The following is an 18,289-nucleotide window of genomic DNA, read 5'->3' on the forward strand; positions in this document are numbered from 1 at the left end:
GCATTTCGGACACAATTGTACATTCCGAGGGTTAAATCTAGTGATATGTTTAGGGGTATAGTGAAGTCTGTTTAGTACTTTGTATTGAATCAGCCGTAGTCTTGAATTGAGCGACCCTTCCCTGGTTAGGGTGCACATCTTCTGCCATTTGAATTCATCGATCATTGATCCTGTATCTCTTGCCCATTGTTCTCTTAGTTTAGTCTTGAATGTCATTTCGTCTTGTATCTTAGAGTATAGTCTCGTAAGTAAACCTTTTTTATTGTTGTTCTTTATCACCAGTTCCATGCATTCATTAAGTCTCGGGTTTGTTCAGGTAGCAGGACCAATTTAGTTGTACCAAAGATCTTACTCGATAATACTGCAGTATTTTCGTCGGGCTATCGCCCAATTTGTCTTTAAACTAGTTTGTGGAAACGAACCTGCCTTCTGGAAAAAGATCTCCTAGTTTCATTGTTCTGCCAGGGTCCCATGTAATCTGGATATCTGCATCCATAGTGGGAGTTAGGTCCGGGGTATACCAAAGCGGGATGTTCCGATTGTATTGTTTTGTAATGTTGACATTAAGCGTCTTCAGGCATGTAGTGTGGTGCTCAGCGGGTCGAACAGGCAGGGGTCCGTCTTGTGTGCACATATTAACGAGGATTTTATGACATTAGGTGCAGCAGAGCATTTTTCTATCTCTACATTTGAGTATTTAATATCAGGGTTATACCACAGACCTGCACAATGGGCTTGTGCAGCCATATAATATAACTCAAATTCAGGTCAGGCCCCCGATGGTATGTTTCTGTGAGTGATTCCCATTTTACTCGGGCGGCGTTTCCACCCCATTTAAATCCCACTTCCAAGCTATGGAGCGAGTTGAGGAATTGCTGACACGGCCAAATTGGGATGGTATTAAACATACAGTAGTTTAGGGGCTAAGATCATTTTCAGTGATATAGGGAGCTTATCCCATAGAGTAAGTTTATGTTAACGTGCATTGTTATTTTGCGTGCTTATATTCATATAGGAGTTATGTGTCTGTGCTACCTGAACGGCAAGGTATTTCACCTTCATTACTGCCCATTTCATACCATGTAGCTGTATAGGTTTAGTGGTCTTGTCGTTTGAGGAATAGTTCTGATTTAGTGGTGTTTATCTTATAACCAGAGTATAAGGTAAACTTATCTACCTCCGCAAGCATCAGCGGTATGTTTTCATCAGGATGTTTCAGATATATTAGAGTATCATCTGCATATAATGATACGATTTGTGGGGGCCTCTTTATTCATATTGCTCTATGACTGGAACTCATTCTACTTGCAAAGGGTTCTATCGTTTGCGCGAACAGCATTGGGGAGAATTGACATCCTTGCCTGGTTCCTCAGGAAAACTTTAGGTTTTCGGAGTAGTTCCGATTTGTGCGCACTGGCCCCAGTGCCTGTTTATAATAATCTTACAAATGTATTGAATTCCCCTCCCAACTCCATGCGCCTTAGCACTCAGAATAAAAAGTTCCATGACAAGGAATCAAAAGCTTTTTCAGCATCCAGTATCATAGCAGCTGCTGGCATTTCTGGATTGATCTGTGCCATGGTTCCAAATAGCCGCCTCAGATTTAGGGCTATTGATCTTCCCGGGATGAATCCTGACTGGTTCGGGTGTACGAGATGAGGCATGTATGGTAATAGTCTATTGGCAAGAGTTTTGGTGATGATTTTAGCATCCGAGTTGATCAGAGAAAGCGTCCGGTATGGGGCCATCTCGTTTGTGGGTTTCCCTGGCTTAGACAGGACTGTTATTACGGCCCCAGTGAGAGAGACAGGAAATGTCCCTACATTACATGCTTCTTCCCACACTTTAAGTCATTTAGGAGCAAGGCTTTCTTTGTAAGTTTTATATAGAGCTATACTTAAGCCGTCCAGGCCCGGGGCTTTGCTTGATGCTAGGGAGGATATGGCGTCAGTGATTTCCTCGATTGTAACTGGACTATTTAATTTAGCGCTGAGATGTTATCTAGTGTGAGTAATTTAGTTTGTGCTAGGTACTGATCCACTTCATCAATTGTGACATTATGGTTATTAGAATAGAGTGTCTGATAGTAATCCCTAAACATTTCGTTTATTTCTTCATGCTTAATGGATGTCTGACCGTTAGGCTTCGTGATCCCACTTGTGTTGTATTTCACGTTCACCTTTGATCATTCCGGCCAGTAGTCTTCCAGGGCGGTCCACCTCCCCATAGCGCCTTGCTTATATTTTCTTGGTTATGAATCGGGTTTCTCTGTCGGCTAATTCACAGAACTTTAGTGTGTTGCCCTTAATTAATCCCAGCAATGTCCGGTATTTTGTACTGCTGTATTCATTTTCGAGTTTCCTCAGGGTGTCTTCAGTTTCCCTGAGCTCCATCCTGGTCGTTTAAAATGCTAGATGTAGCGGCTATCATTGTTCTTCGTAACCATACTTTGAGCGTCTCCCAGACCGTAGAGATTACAGGCACCAAGTGCTTGTTTTCTGTACAGAATGCTTCAATGTCAATTCGTAATGTTTCCACTAGGGAGTCGTTGAGCAATGCAGACAGTGGCATTCTCCATGTGGTCTTGGTAGGTTTGTATTATCCTGTCGTATTTCAAGTACTATGGGTTAATGATCAGACCAAGCGCGCGGTAGTATTGTGGATTTGCATAGTCAGTTTGTCAAAGTTTCAAATATTAGCCAGAAGTCTATCCGGGAGTGGGCATCATGCACTGTAGAGTAGTATGTATATTCCTTGGATGTTGGATGTTCTACTCTCCAGATATCTACTAAGCTGTATTGGGATATTGTATCGGGAGGATAGCTCAGCCTCAACGTGCTCGCCCTGGAAGCAAGACGACACCAAGAAACAGGTTCGATCCCCGGGTCCGTGCTTAGAAACCTCTGGGTATTAAGCATGTTAAAAATAACCTATCATATCATATCATATGGTCTGGGTTATCATGAACAATGTTTTGGTCGCACATCTGTTTCTTGCTAGATCTGTCCATGGAAAAGTCTAATATTGTGTTGAAATCTCCCCCCCCCCCCAAATAATGGGGACGTATGGGGTATTGTTCATCAACGTTGATACTTTTATGTAGAATGTTGGAAAGTCAGAGTTGGGGCCGTACGTGTTTACAAGGACCACCGGTCTGTTATTTATAGTACCGGATAGCACATCAAATCTGCCATCAGGGTCCATATTTGTTGTTCCTACACTGAAGTCAATACTGGTGTACGATTGTTATCACACCTCTCGTTTGTGAAGAATAGTTAATATAAAATCTGTTCTTGCCCCATTTGTATGCCATTGTATGTGGGTTGACTCTAGGGCATGGGTTTCTTGGAGCCCAATGTTGGGTGCATGACGGTATAGGTAAATCCATATCTTTGCCTTAATTGGGTTGTTTAGACATCTTACATTCCAAGAGATCAGCATTAACCGGAGAGTCATGGTGCGTCGTCGGTTTCATCATTCCTGCCCATCCACTGCACCACGGTCCGATTGTCCATTAGCATGTACCAGTCTGTATATCCTTTGCCACAACTTTTGTTAACTTTTCTCCCCATAACTAACAGGTTGCGTAAAACCCGGGCATTTTGAAGTAGAACATACTTTTTCTCCCCCTTCCAGTCCATTCCTACCCCCACCCTCACCATCTGCCCCAACTTGATGATGTGACCATTTCGAACTCTTGGACACTCCTCAGGTAGTTTGTCGTCCGTCGCCAGTGATGTTGGATCGTTCGAGCTATATTTATCATTTTCAGTTGTTTTCCTCCAGACTTTCTTCCTCATTGTTGCATGGTGTATTGGCCCCAGAATGTGGTTGCCGTGAAGGCATAGGTATGTATGATTCCACGTAGGCCATTGCCTAAGTAGGGTCCTTGAAGAAATGGGCTTTTCCCCTCATGTTGGATTCGCATTTTGCCTGGGAATATTAGCAAGTATGGAATCTTTTGGGCTCGAAGGAGGCGTCACAGTGCCATAGGATCTCCTCTGTTTGTATGCCAGTTGCAAAGTCTGGATATATATGTATTCTGCTGGATTGAAACTGTAGTGTGCCTTTTTCCCTGGCGAGCTGGAGTATTGTGTCCATGTCTCAGTAATTTAACAGTCTGGTTACGACTGTCCTCGGGGGAACTATGGGCGCTGGGGAGGGGAGAGCGTCCAATGCTCTCTTTCAACCAGGAACTGTGGCAAAAATGTTGAGGGGGTCGGAAAAAGTGATTTGAGGAGGTTCTCCATGAAGAGTTCCATGGGGCTCTTTGTAGCTATCTCAGGAATCCCGACCACACGAAGATTGTTGCGTCGGGAGCTTGACGCCAAGTCATCGTATTTATTCACCATTTTCTTTAGTTCTGTTTGGATGGTATTCAATGTGTGATCATGGCGTGCTATGCTGTCTTTGTTTGTACCAATGCACGCTTCTGCCTCCGTAACGCGGCCGCTTTGTTTTTCAATCTTTGCTTGTAATATGCGCTGCGGATTTATGGCGCAATTCTCCCTTAGTGGGTGCCTTGGCACACGTTCACTTGGATTATTTTGTGGAACAGCTGCGCAGAGTTATTATATGGCAACTTGCAGTGTTTAAACAGCGTTAGTTTTTTAGTATTGGAGGATCGGGCAGAACACTGTTCATGTATACCTCCTTCAGCGGTCATCGGAAGGCTGTGCCCAGGGAGGCTAGTCACAGATGTGTGCGCCACCAAATGCTGAATAGTTTCTTGCCCCCGTGGCGCTATGCTGTACTGGCCACTATATATTGACAATGAACAGTGTCCTCGCTTATAGTTCAAATGTTAGGCTTTGAAACGTAGCCGAGAGTCGGCAATGTAACGAGTCCTACCTTGCTGTATTAAGGAGAACTTCTGCAGCGTGGCGTCCACAGGCCGGGTGGGCGGGCCGCGCAGCTGACGATCCGGGCTGGACAGCGGTTCTGGTGACAGGGCTCGCAGGCCAGGAGGTCCCTGCGGCGCAAAGCAGGATTAGTCCCCGCACGGACCAGCAGGTAGGAGTGCTGCGGCCCACACCCCCACTCAGTCACGGCCGCACCAGACTACAGCCCAGTAGTTTCAGATCGCCAGCAGTTAGGTCGGTGTTCGACGGTGATGGTCCACCAGTTCCCAAAGCTCCGGCCGGGCACATTCAGTTTGAGTTAGTCGCTGCCCTAACACTGGGTTCTGGGAAAGCAGGGCACCTCCCCAACCACGCCCGTGCATTTCAGCAGTTTTCGGATCGGGATAGCTCTTGTTATAGCGGTGGAATCTTCTCCGTTTTCGGTGTAGAGACGCACACCAGCTTTCTTCACCTTATTATCCGTTTAGATCTATGCCAGCAGGCGTGGCGACTAATATATTTTGCAGGATCTATAGTTGATGAGCGGAGCTCCACGTCTAGGCGGCCATTTCGAAGGCTGCTCAACAGCGCCCCCGAGTATGGCAAGTTTTAAGGCGAAATAATTTTTTGTTATCTTGCTGGAAAGACTAGATAGGAGTCTGCATTTTCACTGTATACTAGCATAGTATACAGGAACATGCAGGCATCTAGTCGGGGAGACAACACAGGGAAATAAAGGAACAATGTTCTATACAGACAGACAGCAGAAGAAATGAGGGGGGAGGGGCAACTAAGACATCTTGTGGTACAGACAGACTCTTGCTGGTATGGTTCAATACACTGCCTGGCAGCAATGAGCAGTAAAGTTAGGCACATCTCCCTGCAATGTTAAAATCAGAACCCCTCACTTTGTAAAGGCAGTAAAGTTACAGAAATCATGGCAAGGGAACTTCAGCCCGCCGCCGTCGCGGTCCCTGCTATTCATCGAAAGCCCCAGGCTGCCGCAGCACTCGTCCTCCACTCCAGTGGTGGCATATCACCCCAGTGCAGGATGGCTCGGCAGCCCCGGAGGCATCCAAGCCATACCTGCCTACATTTGAAAATCAAAAACCCTGAGCCTCCCAGCTGCAACACCCTCTGACCATGCCTCTCATAAGCAGCCAATCGTTTATACCGGCAGCCGGCCCCCACCCGAGGCCAGCTCCTAGGCTCGTGCCTACGCTGGCCATTCTCAACAAGGAGCATCGAGGGAGAGATCTGTCCCCCAGGGCCACATCTGTTGCTGCAGGAACATTGCAGACACAAAAGGGGTCAAGGTAAGCCCTGATGGGCTTAATCTGCACACTTAATCTGCAATAATTTGAAACGTGAGCAGCGAGCGCTCAAAACACTGCAGGTTCAAAACCAGAGGGCTGCCTCATGTTCTCAGTCGCTGGCTCCATTTCAAAACATCTTTTCTCTTCTACTTGACCAGATAGGCTGGTAGGTTCATGTGCATTTTGTGTGCCTTTTACCATGGCTGCCACATTAGCACTGCTCCCAGCTGCAATACCATCTGGCTGTGCCTCTTATAAGCAGTCAATCATTCACTCCGGCAGGCGGAAGCTGCCCCATCCAAGGCCCACCCCCAAGACTCCAGGATGTGCCTATCCGGGCCTGGTTGGGCTTTGCAGGCCCCCCCTACCATACCAGAGGCAAAGAATGTGCAAAGATGTTGGGTACTTTGTTCACGCGCCCTCCGACTATGGCAACTCCCCCTTATGCTATTACGTGAATGCTGACGGTTTGCGCCGGTTCCCTCCTTCATTCTGTGCCTGTGCCACCCCTGAAATTCTCACCCATCTCAGCTGGCACTTCTCCACCTGTACTTCATAGTCAATAAGTACTTTCATTGTCTTTGCTTCCTGAGATCTCACTCCCACTGCTTCCACTTATGTACTGCAATTGTGACTTAAAACTGAATTCATGTGTGCTCACAACCTGCACGTCTTGTGTCTAATAGTTTAAAAATCTAATTTAGGTGTGCTTGCATCGTGCATTATTTTATGACTTACTCTTAAGATCCACTTGGCTGTCTGTGAGTTAAGGTCAAAACTGTGCACTGCAGCACCCCCTCCCTCTTTATCTCTCTGCCTCTCGCTTCCTTCCTCTTGCTCCAAGATGGCACTCTCCAATCTACTCAAACGGCTACACTATCACATCGACCCTCGCTGACAAAATCTGGACAGAAAAATCATTAAAAAAAAAAAAAAAAAAAGGGACATCCTTGCTGCAAACCCTGGCCGCCCAATTGCAGACACCTATGTTAATGCATCCGCCAGAGAAATCTTCGCTGACATCCTTTTCTCTGTCCCATCTCCAGAACTATGGACTTCTCATCTCTACTCTCTCCCCTTACTCTTCCACTACCATTAATGGCCATGCCAAGTGGGAAGTCATCTTGGCGGGCTTCTTCTCATCTCGTTGTTGCCGGGCACAATCCTGGTTCAAGGCCCTCAGGCCAACCTCCTTCTCTTTGACCGGATCCTGCTATCTCTCATCAACTTCCTTCCTTCCTTCTCCTGCCTCTCCCCCTGATTCCCCCCGGCTCTGCCACCTCTGACTGAAGTACCACGTCCCTGTACTCCACCTAAAAAAACGTTAGGCACTGATCATCTCCACCTGGCACCCTCAACGCACGCTCAGCCAACAAACACTGCTGACATCTGCCTTCAAGACACCGACATTGACATACTCGCCCACTTGGTTCAATGCCAGCTCAGTCATTTCCTTCGACTCGCTCTTACCTGACGACTTTAAGATCACATCCAAGCCTCGACCTTACCGGGCTGGTGGTGGGGTTGCCGTAATCTTCCCTGAGTGGATTCCTTCTTCCACCCTACCCACTCAGCTCTATTCATCCTTTGAGAGCCTAGTATGCAAACCGGTCCTCTCTCCTTCCTTCACCCTGACCATTGCTGAGTGGGCCGATTCCTGTTTCTCCTTACTCTCTACCACCTCCAACCTGCTACTCCTGGGTGACTTCAACATCCATTTAGACTCCCCATGCACAGCATCCACCCTCTTCATTGACCTCTGCACCTCCCTATCCCTCTCCATTCTTCCTTCTGGTCCAATCCTCTCTACCGGACACACGCTGGACGCCATCATCCATTCTGACCTCCCTCTCATCTCCTCTGGTCACCCCTCTCTTGGTCTGACCACTCTCTTCTCTCCTCCCACCTGGGTCCCTATGGCCCTGTGACAACTCCTCCAAATGCCCTGCCAAACTTGTTCATGAACATCCGTCCGATGAAACGAGCGTCAGTTGCTGCCTTCACTTCCACCTTAATTCCCCTTGCCCACCCGACTCAGACTCTACTCTTAGTAACCTCCATCTTTCCATTACCAGCATCATTGACATCTTTGCCCCAGTCTTGAGGATCTGTCTGAAACCTGCCTCCAAGCTTAATACCTGGTACTACTCTGCATTTGCTGAACAGAGTGCAGGGCCGCAGAACGGAAGTGGCAAACCTCAGGTTCAACCTATGACAAACTGGCCTGCCGCCTGCTCCAAAGGTCCTACAGAGTAGCCGTGCCAAAAAAAGGGCCCACATTCAGGCGTAAGTATCTGGCGCGTCCAACAACACGGCTGAAATCTTCAGAATCTGCAGGGAACTTGCCAATTCATACGCAGTATCCTCTGCCCCTACTCCTTCCCAGGCCTTTTGCAATGCACTCGCCACTCACTTCACCTCCAAAACTCAGGACATACTGAATAGTCTTGTCACATACTCTTCCAACCCATCCCTCCAGCCCCTGCTTCACCCAGAACCCTCACCCTCCTCCTTTTCCCCCTTTCACCTCTGTCCCTCCGGAAGAAGTCAGAGCGTTCAACTCCATGAAGGTCTCTTCCAAACAGGTTGCCCCTTGGTCATCCAGAACCATCAAGGGCATTTCCTCTCGCCCCTACTACCGCTGATCTTTGTAACCACTCCTTTGCTACTGGTTCTTTTCCATCCTCCCTCACGCATTCCCATGTGCGCCTCCTCCTTAAAACACAAACAGCAGACCCTTCCTGTGCGTCCAACTATCGTCCTATCTCCATCACCCCTTTCCCGGGGAAACTGCCCGAGAAGTTGGCCCTCCCCAAACTTAACTCTCACACTGTACTTGTTGGCGTCTTCACGACCATCAGTCTGGATTCCAAGCAGCCAGAGGCATGGAAACTGCTCTTCTGAACACCCGTGAAGAACTGCTTGCATACCTTGATTCCAACTCCCCTGCTGTCCTCATTCTCCTTGATCCCTCTTCTGCATTTGACACAGTGAACCACTCATTCCTCATAAAAAGACTCCATGACACCCTTGGTATCTCGGAGCAGGAACTGGACTGGCTTACCTCGTTCCTCACTGACCACTCGTCCAAAGTCATACTGGGCACCTTCTCCTCCCCTACTTCCTCCTCTACCTGTGTCGTCCTCTAGTGTTCCATTCTTTTGCCTTGGCTCTTTAACATCTACCTTACCCTGCTGGCATGCCTCATTTCCCCCTTCTCCCCCAACTTCCAGTGCTATGCTGACGACACACAACTCTGTCACACTTCCTACAGACGCCCTTGCACCCTCCTTCATCCCCGACTGCCTCTCGGGCATCCAGGCCTGGTGTAGTTCTAATGATCTTTGCCTCAATGCCAACAAAACAGAGATCCTCCCTATTGGGACCCCGGCACCCGACCTCTTCCCTTCACTATGGTCTTCTTCCTTCGCCTCTCCCCCCTGCTCCCTCTTTGGAAGCCAGAAACCTCAGTCATCTTCGATTCCTCTCTCTCCTTCCTCCCTCATACCCAGGACATTGACAGGAAGTGCCACTCAGCTTTTCCTTATGAAAGGAATTCTACATTTACTCACCTTTCCCCGCAGACTCAATGTTACCGGGGCTCTGCTTCTCACTAGGCTCGACTATTGCAATAGCCTCCTTAATCTACCATCGTCCACTTTGCGACCCGTCCAGCTAATCCAGAACAGGGCAGCAAGACTTATCCTTGGCTTCAAGCCCAGGGACTGAACCTCATGCCCTACAAAGTCTCCACTGGCTCCCGATCGCAGCACGGATTAAATTCAAATACCACTGAATCATCCACAAGACTGTCTGGGGCCAGGGACCACTCCATCTACAACTCTTCCTGACCAAATACTCCCCCTCTAGATATCAGAGTTCCTCTGGCACTAACTCCTTGCGGGTGACACGGTTTGCTAAACAGAGAGCAGGTGATCGATCGTTTACCTCAGCGGGCTCTCTTCTTTGGAACAGCCTCCACCTCCCACTTCGTCTTGAGCAAGACTTCCTTAAGTTCTGAAAAAACCTCAAGACCTTTCCCCTTATCTCTTCCTTCCCTCCCACCTGATAATTGCACAGTAGATGGACTGGTGTGCAGGGCCCTTATTCATCCTCGGGGACCTGACCTCCCACATCTTATCATCCCAGCTGCTGTCTATCCTCTGCACTTGCCTGGGCTCACCCTGCACCACTGAAGGTTGCACTTAGCTTACCTTTCTTCATAGCACTTCACCTGCTGCTCTCCAGGAGCACCACAGCACCTATCCCATTCCCCTCTCCCCTCTCCCCTCTGCAGTTCTGAACACTCACAAGACATAGCAGTTCATCTTCCCCTCCCCATTATCTCTTCTTTTTTGTTTTATTTAACATTGTTGTAATTACATTGTCCATCATCCCCTGCCTGTTGCCCTGTGGGTGCTTTGAAACAGTATTTGCTTCCTGTATAAGTGCCTAACAAGTGAAAAATAAATAAATCCCCACCCATAGCCACACAAGACTCCACCCAATTGCACACAGCTCTGCCCACATACACCGCCCACATGTCAAAAAGGTAAACTCAGTTGTTGTACCCGCCCTTAGAAAATCGTTTCGCAAAAACGTTTTGCAGTTTGCACTTTACAGTGGAATGCAATAAATGTGAATGTCCAACAATATGCAATATCAAAACAAACAGGCATTCCTTGATCACACAAACATAATACACAGACAAAATATTACATGTATTGAGCTGAACACAAACACACTAATAAATGCATTGCTGCTGTTTTAACATGACGTCACAGAACATCATAGCTCAGTTTTAATGTGCCCACCACAGCCCCTCAACAACTGAGTTCAGGGAAAGGATTCCCAAACAAGCGGTGCAGTGGGTCCCATGCACAGCAGTAGCAATGGGGACATAAAGCAACAGCATGCTGCCCACTTAGAAATATTTTTTGGGGCGTAAATGCCCATGATTTAGTTCGACATACATTCAACAAACTGGGGGTCATTATGACTGGCGGTAGACGTGGCGGTAAATACCAGCACGGTTACCGCTGGAGTCATGGATTGTCCAGCACTAGGGAATGGGCACTTACCGGGGCATTACAGCCCCGGCAATTGCCCATTCCCAGGCGCCGGAAAATATTACTGGGAATGAAGAGGACGGGTGACTGGCACCATCCATGAATGGTGCCGATGCATCCATCAAGGTCTGCGAGCAGGTGCCTTCCTGCCCTGACCTGGCAGGCTGAAAGGCTCCAGCTCAGACTCTTAGTTTGCCAGTCCGGAAACAACGGTACCGGCAAGCTTACCGGTACTGTTGTTTCCAGACCAGCAAACTTGTAATGAGGCCCACTGCCTTTGCATTGAAGGGTGACTACGCAAACTGCCAAAAAAGAATAAAAGCTGAAGCAAAATAAACGGAACGACATGCATTTGGAAAATGAATACTGTATTCAGTATGGAGTTGGGACTGCTGTAAATGAACACATGTATTCAGTTTTCGCTTGGTTTTCATCACCTGCATTTTTAGGTTTTAGATTTAGAATGGTATTTTACCTGCTCAAATTAACCATAAATATGCTTTCTTCATCAAATTAGTAGAATATTGACCTCAAAGAAGCTCAAAAAGGTGACCGATTGTAGGAACTGTTTTTGGAATTAGCAGAATATTCAAAACATTTGTGAGCACACAATGCAATTCAATTGTCACCCATTTTGAATAATATTGGTCTCAATCAGGTTTAATTTACAATGTTATACTGTCACATCAGATTACTTTAATTAGGGGATCCTGGGTTCCTTCCTGGCTCCTCGGGCTGGCTCACAGAGATGTTGATGCCGCCAACGGTCTATGGTTTGCCCAGGGTTGAGTAGACTCGAGTGCATGACTGCAGGCACAGATGTCAGGTAGGCAGTTCCAGGTGCGGGCAGCAACTCTCTCTGCTCTGCTGCGGTCGGTCAGTGCACATGAACTCAGTAGAGAAGCGGGGTCCTGTACTGATGGGAGGAAAAAAATAGTTATGCAGTCTGCCTGCCAAAGACGGACTCATACGGTGCAGGGTCAAGGCAAATTCGCACTGTTTCCGGGTCCCGCCCAATTGGCTACCAGCTAGCATCTGTCCTTTGCAGCAAATCGGATGGAGATTGAGACGGGACCCGGGAAACTGCAGCGAAAACCCAGATAAAAGCATAAAAACCTTGAGTCTCCAGGGAAAACCCAGAGGTTAGGCAGGTATGATCTGTGCCCCGGCAGTTTCCAAAAAGTGGGGTTGAGCCGGGGCCCTGCGTCCCACCACATTGTTGGTGGGACATATTATCCTGCTGCAGCTTTGACGGGAGATGCGCCTGCCTTTAAGTCAGGCACTGGCTGGCACTTCTGTCAGTCACTGTAACTTCCTCTTGTGACGCCTCACGCGAGGCGTCACCAGAGGCAGTTACTGTCCCTTTGTTTCCCCACCCCGTCCCCAGCTCACTGAGGCGTCTTTAACTCTTGGCGAACCTGGGTACTCTCGACATATTTCGAGGTTTATAAAAGATGGCTTGAAAAGTACACAATTCAAGCCATATTTTATAAAGCTTTGCCAACGGACAAAGACGCCTCGGGCTTTGTCCGTCAGCAAAACTTCATAAAAGATGGATTGAATTATGTACTTAAACCATAGTAGGCACGCTAACAAATATATAAAATGTAAGCATTTATATATTTATGTGCGTACCTTACTAGGGTTTGTGTACTTTTCAAGCCATATTTTATAAACATAGACATATGTTACATATATATGTCTATGTTTATAAAAGATGGCTAGCATATTACACAATCTATAGTAAGGTACGCATACAAATATATAAATGCTTGCATGCATTTATATATTTGTTTGTACCTTACTATGCTTTGTGTACTTTTTAGGCCATGCCCATCCCACAAGCCACGCCCCTAAATGAAGCCTACCCCCCCGCCAGATTTCTTACCCCACTTAAAGCCCTGGGTATGATCCAAGCCTGGGTGAGTCTGTGCAGCAGTGCAGAAAAAGCAAGCACGCAGCAAAAATGGGATGACATGGGTGAGTTCATTGCTGTTCAAATTGTGAAAACCGTGTTGCGCAGATAAGGGTGAAGAAAAATTACCCTTGAGTCTCCGGTTTTTCGAGTCCCATCCAATCCTCCATCTGATTGGCTACCAGCAGCAGTCTTTTGCAGCAAATCGGATGGAGGATTGGACGGTGTTGGTCTCCCGAGCCTTCCAGGTTCTAAGAATTTGTTTTTTTAGATCTTTATCCATAGTGTAGTGTGCTTAGACGCGAGAGGTTGAAGTGACGGTTACAGCGAGGTGCAGTAGCTCCAGTTGGGTTCCTGCAGGCCCGCTGAATAAAACAAGTTATACCCACATACTTGTGTTTGTTGCCTCCTTAAAATGGGACCCGGAAACAGCGCAATTTAGCTTTTTCTTTGGCCAGTTTTTAGTTGCCCTAAATTGAAGGGCGACTAAAACATAAGGCAGACTGGCCAAAAAGAATGAAAGCAGGGCTCAAGTTAATGGTATACGTGGGTGGATGGAGTCCAGCCACTTTTTTCAGAGGGTGGTCTTGGCCCCCCCAGCTAAAATGAGAAACACTGAAGGTCCTCTTCAATTCATGCACACATGTTAACGTTTTAAAAAACATTATTTGAAATGTAGCGGCCGCCGCGATCCATATGACGTGAGCTGCTGAGGTAAGTCTCCTAACTTTGCCTCGTGTGCCCCTTAAAATTATCATCCTCTTGGCACGTGGTTCCTCTCCCCTTACCCCCGCTTCCTGGGCAGCCCTCTGCCTGCCTCCCACACTGCCCTCCAACCCCGATTGGTCCATCACACCCATATCAAGGACACCCCAGGGCAGCCCCCTGCGGCTAAGGGCCCCATGGCAAAGGGCGGCTTCTACATCGACGGCTCCAAGATGTGTCTGCAGGCATCAGTAGAGGAAGCCAGCGACCAGCCGTCAACCAGCAACTACCTCCCTAGTAAGTGTGGCATGGGTGGGGAGTCGAGCAATTACTCTATTCCATAAAACCCTGCCACTCTACATTACCCTACTCGGAAATATGATTATTAGCATGTACCACACCTAGAAAGAATTGTGAACATTAGCATGAGTCACATCTAGATAGAAATGTGAATGTTAGCAGGCACCACACTTAAATAGAATCACGAACATTAACCTGATTCGCATCTAGACAGAAATGTGAACAGCGGCCAGTGCAACATCTAGAATAGTTGTTAGCCAGTGTCACATCTAGACTGCACTGGGAATGCTATCAAGGCCAGATTTAGACAAAATGTGTGAATACTAGCTTGCTTCATATATAGACAGGTTTTTTCGAAGGTGGGCCAGTGCCACATTTGGATACAGTTGTAAATATTGGTGGGTGTCATGTATAGAGGGAATTGGGAATATTAGCCAGTACCGGATCTAGATAGAAATAAAGAGATATTCGCGCGCCACATCTAGATAGAACATGGAAATTTAGCACATCACTTCTAGACAGCGATGCCAATAACCAACCCACTAACTTTTTCAACCCTCTGCATACACCTCTCAAACTAACCAAACACAACCACAACCCTATAGGACAACAAAACGCACCAACTTCACTACACCACAACAACAAAACAAACCACACAGACCAGCACAACAGCACACAACGGCTACCAACCGGAAAGCACCCCAAGCCCAGCGAATGGTGTAAACCGGACTGCAGCTGCCAATGGCACATCACTGCTCTCTTGCACTTTTCCCACTCATTCCCACTAACTCACGGCCCTTCTCTTTTCAGTGCCACCAGAGCGCCAGGAGACCACTCCGGTGGTGATAGTGCACGGTACAAGTATCCTTTAACATGAACGTCTCTCGGTTTTGTGTGTATTGCTTTTATGGAAGGCGAATGCCATTCGTCCTATGCAATTTGGGTGGTTATGCACGTCCTTGGACAGTCACATTTATTGCATTCCACTGCAAAGTGCAAACGTGTTTCTAATGATGGCTACAACAGCCGAATTTACCTTTTTGACAGGTGGGCGGGGAGTGGGCGGAGCCGTGTGAAAATGGGCGGAGTCTTTTGTGACTGTGGGCGGGTCATAAAGCTCAGGGTTTTTGATTTTCAAATGTAGGCAGGTATGATTTGGAGGTGGACAACACGTAAGTACGCTTAGGCAAACAATAAATCCGACTTGCTGGCCGTCGAATTTGCAAAAAATATATGCCATGAAATTCTCTCAGCGTGCGCTGCACGGCGATAAATCACTTCTGTTTGGGGCGGTGCGGATACTTACCAGCCAAGAAGACACACAAATACATGCTATTGTTGCAACCAAAATCAAAATAGAAAAAACTAACCCACCTTGCGCTTCGAAATACTTCCGATATCTATAAGCGCCTTATAAATACACAATAAATAAACAAATACCTGCTCCTGCACGGCCTGGAGTCTTCCATGATTCTCTTCCTTAAGCACGTAGACGTCCTACGTAAAAGACGTTCATACGTCACGACGACTTAAAGGCATTGCCCGTAAAGGCATTTCAGAAAAAGTCGGCAAACTTTTAAACGAATACAATGCTATCAGGTCTCATAGGGACTTTAAACGTGTGTTTCGATTGATAATGAAAGAAACATAAGGCCTCCCTTTAAGAAACACTCCTTTCCAATTTCCAGGCAGCATCAGGTGAGTGTTGCGATCCGCCTCTTGTAATGAACTGTATATACATTTCTTTTAGCGTCGATTAACTCAGCACATTCCCACCCATTTGTTGTTATATTGGTAAGAGGAGTCGCTTTGCAACCTCTGGAAATTGCCGTTGAAGTTAGAGGCTGCAGCTGAAGCTGTAACTCGTTGTTTTCATCACATGTTGATATTAAAGATTGTAAGTAGGTGATTTTCTAAACATTGGTTTTGAAATTACACAGTGCTGCTTGTTGGTTTCGTAGCCACAGTAGTTGCTCCGAAGTGCATTTACGGTACAGTTCAGGCTCTGGAATGCTCGCAGACGCAGTAACTGCTGTGCACAGACCTGTGTGTGTGTGTGTGTGAGTGTGAGAGAGAGATATACCTGCGCAGGCTAATGATTGCAGGCGTGTCACTGTCTCCATTTCCAGTGTAATGATTCCCCAGGGCTAATGGCTGCAGGTTCTATACTTATCTCGGTCCAAGGACCCCTCTGTGGTTAATAACTGCAGGCACAGTGTCTGTTCTAGGTCTAATGGCTGCAGACACAGAAACAACACCCTGATGTATAGCAGCAGACACTATCTTCGCTAGGCTAATGGTAAAGGCCCATCACATCCTCTGGCTGGAGCGAATGAGTGCAGACACAATACCTGCTCTATAACAAATGACTTCCGATACAGTACTTACCTGCTCACCAGCTACATCTGACAATACCTGTCTTGGGGCAAATAGTTAGAGACACCGTACCGGATCTGGGATACCAATTCCAGACACAGTATTGTAGAACCTCCTGGTAAGGTCTATCGCAGGCCGCGTTGCAATGATACGCGGGAGCCAGGGGTATGACACAACCGTTCTTTATTTAACATTGGCGGCAACTGCTGCAACCCATCCCTGTCCCTCCCCTTCCCCTGACGTCACGTCCTGGACGTTGTGTGTTAAGACCGCAACGGCGGCCGGCCCCACACAACGATGTGGGTAGGCTGACATCTCCCCCCTTTTTAACATGAGAAGCTCGTTGCCTGTCCTCTTACCCTATTTCTTCTATGAGGCGAAGCGATTTCATGCGGCTCCTCTGGGGACGTCTCAGCTTGCTCGGGGTCACCCTGTCCATCACGGGTGTTGCATAGTGGCTTTCAGCTTCCGACTCCTCACCGTCTCCGTGGTACGGTTCCTCGCGCATACAGACCTCTTCACTGTCTCTGTACCACTCCCACTGATCACCCTGGTTTGGTATTACCTGTTTGAACTGTGAGCTGTTTCGGGTTACCGACGTGCAGTCACTTCTCTGTGCCGTGACCATCGTCCCTTTCTTGTGTGTCACGATGAGAGGGGTGGGTGCGAAAGTGGCTTCCTCTTTTCTGTTCTTTGGTTGTCTGAGCCATACTTCATCGCCAGGCTGCATGGGGTTCTCGCGAGCCCGTCTCTTCCTGTCCATTACTTCCTTCATTTGAGCCTTGTTCTTTTCATCATTGACTCTTGCCTCTTGTTCTAGACTGGTTGGTTCCTTCGGTCTAGGGTCCTCTGGTAGTCTCGTGGTGACTGATCTCTGGAATAGCAGATCTGCTGGTCATATCCCGGTCGTGCTGTGGGGTGTATGTCTGTACTCTCTGAGCAACTGATTGAGGGCCTGCTCAAATGGTTTGTTTTGAATGTGAGCGATTTGTAGGGTTCTCTTGACATTGGCCATGAATCTTTCGACCATGCCGTTTGCCTGTGGCCATCGAGGGGTTATCCGTTGATGTTGGAATCCCATGTATCTTGCACATTTTTGGAACTCGCGACTTATGAACGTGGGACCGTTGTCCGATTTTATAACCTTGGGGATCCCCTATGCCAACGACAGCATTCGGTCGAGTGCAGGGATGACGCTTGAGGTTGCGCTGCTTTCCACGATCTGTGCATTGGGGTATCGTGAGTGTTCGTCCATGAGTACCACTACGTGTGTGCCGTCACTCAGTGGTCCGAATAAGTCTACTGCGAGCTCCTCCCACACTTTGTTCGGAAGTGGTGACATTTGTAGCGGATTTGGGTGCTGAGGTGGAGCTACCTGTGCGCAAATGTGGCAGCCCCCCACAATGGTTTCTACCAGGCAGTCAAGCTGTGGGAACCACACCTTTTGTCGGAGGAGTCGTTTCGTGGCCGCTACTCCTCGGTGTCCTTCGTGGGCAAAGTGTACCGTCCTCTCCCAGAGTCTCCTTGGCACAACGATTTTGCAGCCTTTCAGCAATACCTTGTCTTCCACCACCATTGGCTCGTCTCGGACTTGATCAAGCCACTTGACGTCCTCCCTGATTACGTCCGTTTCTGCTTTTGCGTGCTGCCTCATGAAGGCCTTCTTATTTGTCTGCAGACAGTGCCTTACAATTCGTAGTGCCGGGTCTGATTCCGACTGCGCTGTTATTTCTGCCCAACCGACTGGCAGCGGTTGCAGGTGGTGTA

The 18,289-nt window shown here is 47.8% G+C and overlaps 1 protein-coding gene and 1 long non-coding RNA gene across 5 annotated transcripts in view; one reads left to right on the forward strand and one right to left on the reverse strand.

Annotated features, from left to right (window-relative positions):
- Nucleotides 1–15,653, reverse strand: part of LOC138582282 (uncharacterized) — a 43,466-nt gene extending 27,813 nt beyond the window's left edge. For 2 of the 4 annotated variants that reach the window (XR_011305001.1, XR_011304998.1), the window contains exons 1-2: nucleotides 15,587–15,642; nucleotides 11,922–12,142 (exon numbers count right to left, since the gene is read on the reverse strand). This is a non-coding gene — a long non-coding RNA (uncharacterized lncRNA). Of the gene's footprint in view, nucleotides 1–11,921; nucleotides 12,143–15,586 lie in introns of all 4 variants that reach the window. The other 2 variants (XR_011305000.1, XR_011305002.1) reach the window with 2 other exon arrangements.
- Nucleotides 15,654–15,710: 57 nt separating this feature from the next.
- RSPRY1 (ring finger and SPRY domain containing 1) overlaps nucleotides 15,711–18,289 on the forward strand; it is a 1,045,708-nt gene continuing 1,043,129 nt past the window's right edge. The window contains exon 1 of the mRNA XM_069653445.1: nucleotides 15,711–15,844. The gene's annotated coding sequence lies outside the window, so the exon portion shown is untranslated. The remainder of the gene's footprint in view (nucleotides 15,845–18,289) is intronic.

This window comes from Ambystoma mexicanum, chromosome 1p, assembly GCF_040938575.1.
Source record: "Ambystoma mexicanum isolate Mex_15411 chromosome 1p, UKY_AmexF1_1, whole genome shotgun sequence".
NCBI classification, from domain to species: domain Eukaryota; kingdom Metazoa; phylum Chordata; class Amphibia; order Caudata; family Ambystomatidae; genus Ambystoma; species Ambystoma mexicanum.